At 35.8% G+C, this 14,327-nt stretch overlaps 1 non-coding gene across 1 annotated transcript; it reads right to left on the bottom strand.

Annotated features, from left to right (window-relative positions):
* Positions 1-2,969: 2,969 nt before the first annotated feature.
* LOC142177687 (U5 spliceosomal RNA) lies at positions 2,970-3,086 on the bottom strand. Its single transcript, XR_012706255.1, has one exon. It is a non-coding gene; the product is annotated as a U5 spliceosomal RNA (small nuclear RNA).
* Between the last annotated feature and the right edge of the window lie 11,241 nt (positions 3,087-14,327).

The following is a 14,327-nucleotide window of genomic DNA, read 5'->3' as shown; positions in this document are numbered from 1 at the left end:
ATGTCACAATTTCTATAGTGCACGCCCACACGCCCGTCACCTAGCATGTGCGTCACCTCCCAACAATTCACAAAATATATATATTCAGGGTTCATACCCTCAACTCCAAGATTAGAAGAGTTACTTACCTCGAACAAGCTGAATCCAATGTCGAGCAAACTAAACAGTGCTCCAGAAATCCCATTATGCACGTATCAACTTCCAAACGGCTCGAATCTAGTCACAATTAATTTGATTCAGCCCACAAAATTTACAGGAATTAATTCCATATCAAAATACTAGTATTTTCACAAAATCCGAAATTACACCCCAAAAATCACCCGTGGGGTCCACGTCCCAAATCCGACGAAACTCACAAAATACGACAACCCATCCAATTACAAGTTCAACCATACTAATTTCACTCAAATCCGACTCCAAATCGGTATTCAAACTTGAAAAGTTCATTTTGTGACATTATAGAAATTTCCTTCTATTTCTCTTGAAGATTCAATAATCTTACACCAAAAATGAAGATGAATTCATGGAATATAATCACAAGGGAGTTAATAATACTTACCCCAAGTTGTGTGAAAATTTTTCTCTCCAAAATCGCCCAAACCGAGCTCCAAAATATCCAAAATGAGAAAAATTCTCGGAACCCTCGTTTTTAAACACTGCCCAGGCATTTCCGCACCTGCGGTGCCTGGGCTCGCACCTGCGCATCCGCATTTGCAGACAAAAATGCGCGCCTGCGGAAAACAGTCGGCCCTCTAAAAACTCGCATCTGCGGCGATATTCTCGCATCTGCGGGCTTCGCAGATGCGCATTCCCCTTCGCACCTGCGGCACTGCCCAGTCCCAAACTTGGCCACTTCTGCGGCTTATTTCACGCACATGCGGCTTCGCACCTGCGATAAAAATCTTCGCAGGTGCGATCACACCAGTAGGCAGCAGTTCCAGCATTTTCTTAAGTCCAAATTTGATCCGCTAACCGTCTGAAACTCACCCGAGGCCCCCGGGACCACAAATAATTGTATCAACAAGTCCCATAACATAATACGGAGCTACTCGAGGCCTCAAATCACACCTAACGATATCGAAACGATGAATTACACCTCAATCCGAAATCATTGAACCTTGAAACTTCAAATTCTATAACTTACGTCAAAACACATCAAATCGCGTCCGATTGACCTCAAATTTTGCACACAAGTCACATTTCACATTACGGACCTATTTCAATTTTCAGAATCGGATTCCGACCCCGATATCAAAAAGTCAACTCCCCGGTCAAACTTCTCAAAAATTCAACTTTCGGCAATCCACGCCATATTCCACTACGGACTTCCAAATAATTTTCCGGACACGCTTCTAAGTCCAAAATCACCATACGGAGCTATTGGAATCATCAGAATTAAATTCCGAGGTCGTTTACACATAAGTCGACATCCGATCACTATTTTAACTTAAGCATTAAACCTTAGAACTAAGTGTTCCAATTCATTCCAAAACCTCACCGGACCCGAACCAATTACTCCGGCAATTCACACAACAGCTGTAAAGTACAGCTGTTGTATATATATATATACGCGCGCGAGAGTATCTCACTAAATATGTATTGCTCATGTAAATTGAATTTAGAAACAAATATGTAAGAGATTTGACATTACTAGTTCTCATATAGTTATTCTTTTCTCGTTATCCAAATCTGTCAATTGATTATGTTAGATCTCTGTTAAGGTGTAAAGCAAAACAACATAAAATAACCCCAAACCAAACCAAAAAGGAAAAATTCAAACCAAACCATATTTATTTTAGTTCAGATTAGATGGCAGTTTTTCTAAACCGTAAACCAATTACTAGCTTAAGTTATATATACAAGGTATTAGAATAGCTTAAGGCCTCATTTGTTTGCACTTAATGGAGGTATGAATCTTAATCATTCAGAGCTCAGACGTTAAGTGCGTTTGTTTTTAAAGTCTGAATCTTAATTATTCAAACCTTAATCATTAAGTGTGTTTTTTTTTTTACTTCACAACCACTTAATGGGTCTGAATAGGTCTGTATGATTAAGATCTATAACATATACTTAATTTCATTAAGATGCTATTATCCATATTCATTATTAACTGCCGCCACCATCTACCATTATCAACTACCACCATGTCGTTGCCGCCGCCACCACACCACCAATATCATCAATCACAGCTGCCACCATTATCGACTATCACCATCCACCATCTCCACCACTACCGCCACCATCATTCCCAACCACAATCAATACTCATTCACCTCAACTACCACAACTAACTACCCCATCACCATCAACAACCATAGCCGGCACTTGTCATCATTATAATCGACCGCCACCCATCACCACCTTCCTCAATCACAACTACCACCACCACCCACCATTATTAACTATCACCACCCACCACCACCATCCTCAATCATAATCGCCACCATTACCAATCACCACTAGCTACTACCCTGAACCACCACCATCAATCAAAACTACCACCAACCACCACCTCTAGTCGGCATTCACCCGTTAGCCATCACCACCAACATCTATCATATTTTAAAAAATTATATATTTTGTTGATAGAAATTAGATTAATTAATATTTCATTTGAATTTTATGTTTATTAATTTTCAAATAAAGATAAATCTTATACATTCAGATGTTAAAAATCAAACAGTCTTAATCATTTAGTATTCAGATCTTAATACACGTCTTAATATTCAGTTGTGTATTCAGATTCAGATGTCTTAATATTAATACACATCTTGATATTTAGATGTGTATTCAGATTCAGACGTCTTAATCTTAAAAAAAATAAATGAGGCCTAAGTTAGATAAACAGTTTATCAATATAGTTTTCAAGAATATAATTTATTCCTCAGTTTATACTCTGAATTGTTTCACCATCTAAATATGAAGAACATTTTATCAAACATAAGCAAGACTGAAACTAGAATTGTAGGGGTACTCAAAGAAGAGAACCCCTCCAAAAATAGGCATATGCCACTAAATGCAGCGCACACACGGTATTCTTTAGTAAAAGGCGAAAGAATAATTCGCTTTGTGCTCACTGCGTGACTGCGTGAGTTCTAAAGTAGTCCGTGCTTCCCATTTTATATTGTTAGAATGTTTGGTTTTACTCTTTCTTATCATTGTTTTATCCATTTAAGATTTGATTCGTTTTCGCTGTTTCGCTAATTGTGAAGTAAAGATGCGGAGAATCTGTTCTATAGATTCCGTTCAGTGTCTTGGTGATGGTGGAGAAATAGATGCTCACAAACTGATTGATGAAATGTCGCTCACAATTGTGTTGCACAACCAGAGCTGGATGTGCATTTCGGTAGCAGGTGTAATACACTTGTTGTCTTCTATTCAATTACATGTATACTTGAAAATTACCTATTATCGTTTTTCAAAATCACTAATTTTATACCTTTTTTTCAAATAGAAACAAAAAATGTCTTTGTATGTGTTAACAATGACTTTTATTTTCAATTAATCATTTAATTACATATCAATCATACATTAGTTGAAATCATTTATGTGCATCTTTTTAATCTATTCAAAGAATTTATCAAGCCACTAAGTTTTGCATTAGGATTGGTTGTTTACGCTCTTTCCCGAACTCTGCGTGAATGCAAAATATTTGTGCTCCGGGCTGGGAAAAATATATTGTTTTTGTACAAATCTTTATCTATCGTAATCTTCTCTTTGAAATCAACCGTATATGTTGCGGCAATATTTTAAAGCCTTGTTGACAAATGTCATAATCAAAACCACGTGACATCCCTTCTAGAAGCCATTAGAAAGATGGCAAAATGCCTTGGTAAAGTGGCAAATTCCATCAGCCTCGTTGCTTCCCTTCACAAAATGAAGCCATGCAATTGCATCTATAAATAGCCACCATTGGTTACTCATTTCTCCGTCATCAGAAACAAAAGCTCTTTCTACTCAGCTTTCTTCTCTTTCTCGCCTAGCTTCTCCTTATCTCCAATTTTTATTTATAAATTTTCTTGCCCTTTATTCTCCTTTCAATCTTGTTGGATTATTGTAATATAATTTTGCTGATTTCTGTATCCTCTAAATAAATAGAGGTAGGCATGTTTAATCGTGGAGAAACATTTCACACTACTGAAATAGTTTCTTAGGATAGTGTCCAGCACGACTCAAGCCAATTCGTGTATTTCTGCTCACAAATAATAATATTGCAGTCATATTGTAATTTTCCCGTTGTCATTTTACTACAATCTAAGAAATTATGTTAAACAATACTGATACTAAAAATACTGCCGATACCACCAATATTGGCGCTACTTTTGTTGCTTCAGTCCCAGTTGCACTATCATATGCTAGGTCGTTTCCAGATGTGTCAAATATTGAAATTTTCGCCAATGAAAATTTTAAGCGTTGGCAAGAACGTATTTTATCACTGCTTGATGTCCATGGTGTTGCACATGCACTGCTGCATCCACAACCTAGTGCAGACGCTGATAATAAAATAGTGGAATCATGACAGCATGTCAATAAAGTATGCCGTCATACTATAGTACAAACTATTTCTAATGAACTGTTTAACGTGTATTGCAGTTATAAGGAAGCAAAAGCTATTTGAGAAGCCTTAGTTAAAAATTCCACTGCTGAAGATGCTACAAAACAAAAATTTATAGTAGGAAACTTTTATTAGTGGCAGATGAGAGATGATAAGGAGATGAACGTGTAAATCAACGAATATCAAAAATTGGTAGAAGACTTGAAGGCCGAGGGGATATCTTTATCAGAAAAGTTTGATGCTGGAGTGCTAATTGAGAAGGTGCCTGACTCATGGGGTGATTACAAAAATAACTTAAAGCACAAACAGAAAAATTTCACCACTGAAAAAATCATGACCCACATCCTAATTGAAGATTCTAACAGAAAAGAATTTGCCAAAGCTAAGATGACAGCTCTTAAAGCAAACTTAGTGCAAAGCAGCAACAACAATCGCGAAAGGTACGAGAATAAGTCTCAAGGTTACAAGCCTAAATATCCTAACCTTAAAAGAAAAAAGGGCTTCTTATTTTATTTGTGGAAAATCAGGCCATCATGCCTCACAGTGCAGGTACAGAGCAGGAAATGACAAAGGAAAACTAATACTCTTAAGGCTAACTTAGCTGAAGGAGGTGATATAATTGCAACTGTCATTTCTAAAGTAAATATTGTAGCACATGCAAAAGAATGGGCAGTAGACTCTGAGGCTACTCGGTACATTTGTGCAAATCGAGAAGCATTTTCTTCTTATACTTCTGTAGAGGATAATAGAGAAGAGGTCTACCTTGGAGACTCAAGTACTACCAAAGTCTTGGGTAAGGGTAAAGTTCTCCTAAAACTCACTTTGAGAAAAACTTTAGCCCTTGTTGATATACTGCATGTTCCTACTATGAGGGCAAACTTGATCTTTGTATCCTTGCTGGGAAGAGCATGAGTGAAAGTGTCATTTGAATCTGATAAGATTATAATGACCAAAAATAATGTGTTTATGGGAAAGGGCTATTGTAACCAAGGACTCTTTGTACTTAATATTTCTGATGTTATCAATGAAAAGGCAACTGCTTCTGCTTATATGGTTGAGTCTATTTCTTTATGGCATGCTAGACTAGGACATATTAATATCGCATATATAAGAAAAGTGCAGTCACTAGGCTTAATATCTGATTTAGACTCAAACAATATAGATAAGTGTGAAATATGTGCTGAAACTAAAAGTACCAGAAAGACTTATTTTTCTGTAAATAGAGAAATTAAATTATTATCCTTGATTCACACTGATTTAGGCGATCTAAAGCAGACTATGACTAGAGGTGGTAAAAGATATTATGTGACTTTTATTGATGATCTTTCTAGATTTACTAAGTTGTATTTGCTTCGAAATAAAGATGATGCCTTTAATGCTTTTATTTCTTATAAAACTGAGGTTGAAAATCAACTTAGTAGAGAAATCAAGAGAATTAGATATGATAGAGGTGGAGAATATTTATCTTTAAATAATTTTTGTGAAAATAATGGAATTATTCATGAAGTAACTCCGCCTTATTCACCCCAGTCAAATGGAGTAGCTGAAAAGAACATTGAAAGAGATGATGAACTATATGCTAGTTAGTTCTAATGCACCTGACAATTTGTAGGGTGAAACTATTTTATCTGCATGTCACTTACAAAATAGAATACCACATAGAAGACAATCTTAAACTTATTAGTTTATGGGTTTAAGTGTTGAAGTTGCTGTTGATTTTCTGTTGTAGCTGGTCTTGTATAATTAAATTCAAAAGTTCTGGTGAAACCTTGAGTTCATCACTGTTGCTTCATCTTTGATCTACGATTTTTAGGTAACTCTTCCGAACATTCTAATGTAGATTTTCGATTATTAAAAGATGAATGTCGAAACTATGAATTGTGGAAGGGTTATAAACCTAACTTGAAAAATTTAAAAGTGTAGGGGTGTCTTGCTAAAGTCCTTTTGCCTGAACCTAAAAAGAGAAAAATAGGTTTTAAAACTGTTGATTGTGTGCTTATTGGATATGCTGAACATAGTGTTGCATATAGATTTCTTGTTTTAAAAAGTGATGTGCTTGATTGCAATACTATAATTGAGACAAAGAATGCTGAGTTATTTAAATATATTTATTCACTGTTTGATAAAATTTCTCATACACCTATTAAAACAAATAATAAAATTATTTCTAATGAGGAACTGAGAAGGAACAAAAGGCATAGAAAGAAATATTTTTCTTATGGAAATGATTTTCAAACTTTTCTTGTCGATAACGAACCATCAAACTATTTTGAAGCCATATCTTCTTCAGAAGCTAATTATTGGAAAGAGACAATAAAAGTTAAAATTGATTCTATCATGAAAAATGATGCATGGATTTTAATTGATTTACCTCCTGGTGCAAAACCTATTGGTTGTAAATGGATTTTCAAAAGGAAATTTAATCCTGATGGATCTTTAAATAAATATAAAGCTCGGTTAGTAGCAAAAGAATTTTCTCAAAAATAAAATATAGATTATTTTGATACATTTGCACTAATGACTAGAATTTCTTCTATTCGAGTTTTAATTGCCTTAGGTTCAATCCATAAGCTTTTTATCCATCAAATGGATGTCAAAACTGTTTTTCTAAATGGTGATTTAGAAGAAGAGATTTATATGGTTCCTTAAGGATGTGTCATTCCTGGATTGAAAAATAAAGTTTGTAAATTAATTAAATCTCTTTTTGGCCTTAAACAAGCTCCTAAGCAGTGGTATGAGAAATTTGAACAAGTCTTATTGAGAGACGAATTTTTTTAGTCGAGATGGACAAATGTGTTTATACTAAAGTGGTAGACAATGTTATGTGATAATATGTTTGTATGATGATGACATGCTTATATTTGGTACAAGTTTAAATATTGTGCGAAGTACTAAATTATTTATGTCTGCTAATTTTGATATGAAAGATTTAGGTGAAGAAAATATAATATTGGGAGTTAAAGTTATAAGGAATGAAGATGGAATAATGTTGTCACAAGAACATTATGTTGAGAGACTTCTTAAGAAGTTTGAATATTTTAATATTACATCTGTGAGCACTCCTTTTGATGCTAACTCTCAGTTGAAAAGGAATAATGGTGACCCAGTGGCTCGGTCTATATATGCTCAGATTATTGGGAGTCTGATGTATTTAATAAATTTACAAGGTGTGATATAGCCTCTGATGTGTGTAGACTAAGTAGATATACTCATAGTCCCAACAGAGAGCATTGATCTGTATTAACTAGACTAATAAAATTTTTTAGAGGAACCATAAATTATGGTATCCTATATCGTGGATTTTCTTCTACTTTAGAAGGGTACAATGATGTAAACTGGATCTCTAATTCAGATGAGATAAAATCCACTAGTGGTTATGTACTCACCCTTGGTGGTGGTGCAATATCGTGGAAATCAGCTAAACAGACGACCATTACTAGATCGACTATGGAATCACAGTTTGTAGCTCTGGATTTAGCTGGTTTTGAGGCTGGGTGGCTAAGAAACTTCTTAGCTAATATTCCTTTAATAAAGGACGTATTGCCTCATGTGTCAATGCATTGTGATTGTCAAACGGCAATAGCTATTGCAAAGAATAAATCTTTTAATTATAAAAGTAGACATATGAAATTAAGACATGATGTCATAAAGCAGCTGCTGAGAGATGGAATAATTTTCATTGATTATGTGAAGTCAGAGACAAATTTGGCTGATCCTCTGACTAAACCTGTGGGAAGAAAATTAATTTTTCAAACCTCAAAAGAGGTGGGTTTAAAGTCGACATATTGTCAATTGAGATGGTAACTCAACCTATGTGATTAGAGATCCCACGAAGTAGGTTCATATGGGTAATAACAAGTCGATATTTGCACTAAAGAACTAAAAGAGAAAGCTTGACTCCTACTAATTGAGAGGTTGCGTTATAACTCTTAATGAATTCATATTCCTTATGGGTGGTGTATTTAAAAATAATATACACTTGATGAATTCACCTATATGAGAGAGGAGTGGAGCCGCTCCTATGAGATTTTGGCCTAGTCACTAGAGCTCTCTCATGAATAATCAGGCACGCGCATGGCCTATTGGGCGCAAAACCGTGTTGAACAGCAAAATTACCGGGGGTCAAAATGTGATTGATAAAATCTCTGACTTAAAATAAGAATTATTGGTTCATAGAAATATAATATTTCACCAGTAACTCTATAAGCCAAGTTTTATCGATCTAAATTTGGTTCATAGTCCAAAAGATACCAAACCTATTACATTTGGACCATACAAATCCAGCAAGTTCATTTTTTAAGGTCTTTAAAATAGTGGGGGACTGTGGCAATATTTTAAAGCCTTGTTGACAAATGTCATAATCAAAACCATGTGACATCTCTTCTAGAAGTCATTAAAAAGATGGCAAAATGCCTTGGTAAAGTGGCAAATTCCATAAGCCACGTTGCTTCCCTTCACAAAATGAAGCCATGCAATTGCATCTATAAATAGCCACCATTGGTTACTCATTTCTCCATCATCAGAAACAAAAGCTCCTTCTACTTAGCTTTCTTCTCTTTCTCGCTTAACTTCTCCTTATCTCCAATTTTTATTTATAAATTTTATTGTTCTTTATTATTGATGTTTTTAACTTCAATACAACACAGGGGGTTGATTTTTATGGTATCCAATATTTTGCCTAAACTGATTATAGAAGGATCGGATTTTTCTATGTGTTCCTTAACCTACTATTGCTGAAACAGTAAATGCGGAAAGTAAAGAACACAAGTATTTTATGTGAAAAACACCTGGCTCAAAAGGTGAAAACACCACGACCTACTTCTCAGTAGGATTTTCTCAAACTCTCCACTAAATCACTGAGCCAAAAACTGCATTTACAATACAGTTTTGTAAACCTAGGATTAACTCTAATCTCGTTGTGGCACACAACCTCTAACTGTTGCGACAACTTCAAGTTAACTCTAACTTAAATACTCTTAGTACCTATTACAATTGCCTCTAGATAAAGCTGAAAGGTACAATATGAAAGCACCTACTACAATTGAACTAGAATAAAAGACAGACACTTGGAACTAGTTCTTCTATCTGGTTCATGTAGCTTCAGGTTCGTACACTTGAATCACACACGAACTGCTTGCAAAATGCCTTGCTATTTTGCTCTCAATTCACGTTTAACTTCTGCTTTTGTGCGTTGCCTGTAGAATGAGAACATCCTGCGATTTATAGAGCTAGTAGAGTAGAAAATAACTAGAGTTCTAATGCTACTCTTCCTTGGTGGAAGAGTTCTAGTTGATCTCAACCTCTAACTCCTCCCTTATCTTGGATAGTGTTCTCTTTAATTAAGGAGTCCTTCTCCTTATCAATTATGCAGCCCTTTTCGATCAGGAGATATTAATTAGACCAAGTTAAGCTTATCTCCTTCACGTGCATCCCACATGCTCGAATCTGTCTGTGTCTTCTGCACACAAGGGATGGACCTGGTTCATGCCTGGGCTTCCTTTGTCAATCTTCAAAATTAACCTTCACTTAGGCTAACAAACTCCCCCTTTTTTATAATGACAAACTCTGTGATTTTTCATAAACTTAGGCCCTGTTTCTACTTAGCTCAACATCAACATAATGTTAGAAATATTTTTCCTTTTTTTTATTACTTATCATCAAGGACCAGGTACATTAGGTTATAAACATCACTTGTTCAAAGTGTAAAGAACAACCTTTTTAATTCCCTTTTTTTTATGATGACAAACTCTGTGCTTTTTCATAAGCTTAGGCCCTGTTTCAACTTAGCTCAACATCAACACAATGTTAGAAATATTTTTTCTTTTTATCACTTATCATCAAGGACCAGGTACATTAGGTTATAAACATCACTTGTTCAAAGTGTAAAGCACAACCTTTTTTCCCCTTTTGGCATCATCGAAAAGTTACATAAATAAGTAAGATACCCAGATTTTAAAACTTACTCATGGCCACTGGACTACTTCAAATGCAATTATGGGTTAATCATCATAGATCAAGCTAAGAATTTTAACCACCAAAGAAATATAAACAAACAGTTAGAGCAAAAGATAGTGAATTTCATTGATGATTGATAAGATTCTACCACAAAGCATAAGAAGAAATAAAAATATTGAAAACATGAGCAAAAGAAACAAAACAAATCCCGAACTGGGTCACTTGTTGATCTACACTAGGCTAGGAGGCTTAAGGCTGGGAAGAACTAGGTGCTTGGGTTTTGGCTTGGAGGAGTTTCAGCATATCCTGAAGAATGCCATCATTCTTCTCCTTTTATCTTGCCAGCTCAGTTCTGAGAGCATCTCTCTAAGTCTCCACCTCTGCCAACCTCTTCTTCAGCCTCTCAATCTCAGCATCCTTAGCCCCACTTTCTTCAGTAGGTCTGCGAGGGTTTCCTCTACAGATGAACCAGGTTCATCTCTATTTTTTCCAAGTTGAACAAGCCCTTCAGCAGCTTTGCCAGACCCACTTACCCCTGTTTTCTGTACACTCTCGTCTACTCCTCCAGATTTCTCTTCCCAAACAACCATTGCACTTGTGTCTTTGGTTAAACTTACATGAGTGGGTGAAGAATCAGCCAGTCTTTTACCTTTTCCCCTCACAGCACTCCTAACTCCCTTGCTCTCTTTTTCTTTTCCCTTTTTATTTTTACCACCAACTTCTCCAGATTCATTACTTTCAACACCTGCCATAGACCCTACTAGTACAAACCTATTATCCAAATTTGTACATGTTCAATTTCAGAAGAAACAGTTTCTTCCCCCTCAGTAGCAGATTTGAATGATTCATCAGATTTCTAGGGTTCTTCTTCCTTACCAGCTTTTAATTTTTTATTTATTTTCTTGATTTGTTCTCTCCCCGCAACAACCTTGCGAGCAAGCATATTTACTCTTTTCTTAGAGGTTGGGGTAGTGGAAGGGATGATAGTGGGTGTGAAAGTCTAATCAAACTGAATTTCAGTTTTGAAAAGACTTTGGAGTGTATCCCTAGAATCTAGGTACTTCAATTCGGTTGGGACTCTTTTGAACAGAACTGGTTCACTTGTAACGGATAAGTCCAAAAGGAGTTTGGAATTACGTAGGACTCTGATCATGATCCAAATATTATTATTTTAAATTATGCAAAGTGTAAAAAACATACCGTGTTATCTGGATGAACCAGGTTATTCACTGATAATTCTCTTGTGTAAGTCTAGATTTGCCAAAATAGAGAAAATATCATTAGAGATTAATGAGTTATTTTAACACATGGCACAAGAGTATACTATTAAAAGTATCAGTCTGAGCAAAAATTAATCTAATTATATACACATTTTCAGATTTTCTAACCAAAAATAATTTTTTTTTCAATTTTTTTTTCTTCGTTGTGAATTCTGAACTGGTCCTTTTAGGTGATCTTAATCATCCCTAACTCTAACCTGTTCCTTTCAAAGTGATCTCTACTTAGGGATTTTGTGAAGTTGTCAGCTATTTGCTTTTCAGTAGCATAAAATTCCACAGTGATCAGCCCTTTTTCATAGTTATCCCTCAAAAAGTGATGCCTAACATTTATGTGCTTAGTTCTCTTGTGATGAACCGGGTTCTTGGTCATACTAATAGCACTAGTATTATCACAAAAAATGGGGATACAACCAACATCAATTCCAAAGTCCATTAATTGCTGTTTGATCCACAACATGAAGCAGCAGTAACATACTCAACTCCAGCAGTAGATAAGGCCACTGAATTTTGCTTTTTGGTAGCCCAAGACACAAGACATGATCCAAGAAAGTGTGTCATACCTGAGGTGCTCTTTCTATCCACTAGAAAACCTACATAATCAGCATCAGCATATCCCCCTAGATTGAAATTACTACTTTTTGGATACCATAGACAGAGGTCAGTGGTGCCTTTTAGATATCTCAAAATTCTCGTGACATGAGTCAAGTGAGACTCCTTTGGATTTGCCTGAAATCTTGTACAAAGGCCTACACTGAAAACAATGTCTGGTCTACTAGCAGTGAGATACAACAATGAGCCAATCATTCCCATATACAACTTCTAATCAACAGATGAACCAGGTTAATCTATATCCAACTTTGTAGCTGTTGCAATAGGAGTGTCAATTTCTTTGGAATCTTCCATTTTAAACCTTTTAAGTAACTCTTTTACATACTTCTGCTGATGGATCATAGTTCATTTGAATTTTGTTTAATTTGTAAGCCCAAAAAGAAATTAAGCTCACCCATCATGCTCATTTCAAATTCACGCCCCATTAGTTTAGCAAATTCTTTACTTAACCTATCAGTAGTTGCTCCAAAGATTATATCATCAACATATATCTGAACTACCAAGAGATCTTTACCTTTTTTCTTTCAAGAATAAAGTATTGTCAATTTTACCTCTCTTGTAGTCATGCTCAAGCAAAAATTTTGATAATCTTTCATACCATGCTCTTGGAGCCTGCTTGAGCCCATAAAGTGCTTTGTCAAGTTTGTACACATGATCAGGACTTTCCTTGCTTTCAAACCCCGGAGGTTGCTTGAGAAACACTTATTCCTTTAGATAGCCATTGAGGAAGGCACTCTTGACATCCATCTGGTGAAGGGTGAATTCCATGTAAGCAGCAAAGGCTATGAGGAGTTTTATTGCTTCCAAACTTGCAACTGGAGCAAATGTTTCATCATAGTTTATGCCCTCCTTTTGGCTATATCCTTGAACCACCAATCTTGCCTTGTTCCTTGTAATTGTTCCATCTTCATCAAGTTTGTTTCTGAAGAACCATTTTGTGCCAATTACTGATCTGTCCTTGGGTCTTGGTACCAGATGCCAAACTTGACTCCTTTCAAATTGGTTGAGTTCATCTTGCATTGCATTTACCCAGTCTGCATCCTGTAAAGCCTCAGCAATATTTTTAGGTTCAATAAGAGATAAGAAGGCATCAAAAGCACAAAGATATTTTAGTGAAGATCTGGTTTTGATTCCAGCGGTTGGATCAGTGATTATGTTCTCAATGGGATGAGAGCTTTGATACTTGTAAGATTTTACAACCAACTGGTTTTCCCTTGATGTTCCTTAAATGCTTTGTTGTTGTGGAATAGGTTCATGGACAGATTTCCTTAAGGTTTGAGAATCATTTCCTCTTTTTTCTATTCCCCCTGTCATGTTACCCTGGGTGGAAGAACCTGTTCCATCACCTGTTCCTTCCTCTAGTGCAACTTCAGTCTGGGCTGTCATTTCATTTGAGTTTCTTACCAGCCCAATTGCTTCATCATCATGTTCCTGCCTCTCAGAAAGAATGTTAGTTTCATAAAAAACCACATGAACTCTTTCTTTTACACACATAGTTCTTTTATTATAGACCTTATAAGCTTTGCTATGTGAAGAATATCCCAAGAATACTCCCTCGTCACCTCTGGGATCAAACTTACCTAGAGAGTCTTTACCATTATTGTTCACAAAGTACTTGCATCCAAATGCCCTAAGATGGGATATGTTTGGTTTTCTCCCTTTAAGTAACTCATAGGGAGTCTTCTCTACAAAAGGTCTAGTCATGAACCTATTTATGATATAGCATGCAGTGTTTACAGCTTCTGCCCAGAAGTTATGGGGACAGTTTATTAGAAAGAAGCATAGTCCTAGCCATATCTTCAAGTATCCTATTCTTTCTTTCAACTACTCCATTTTGTTGTGGAGTCCTAGGAGCAGAAAAATTATGATCTATGCCATGCTCATCACAAAATTCAACAAATTTAGCATTTTTAAATTCAGTGCCATGA

This window comes from Nicotiana tabacum, chromosome 23 (genome assembly GCF_000715075.1).
Source record: "Nicotiana tabacum cultivar K326 chromosome 23, ASM71507v2, whole genome shotgun sequence".
NCBI classification, from domain to species: domain Eukaryota; kingdom Viridiplantae; phylum Streptophyta; class Magnoliopsida; order Solanales; family Solanaceae; genus Nicotiana; species Nicotiana tabacum.
This window is presented reverse-complemented; position numbering and strand designations above follow the sequence as displayed.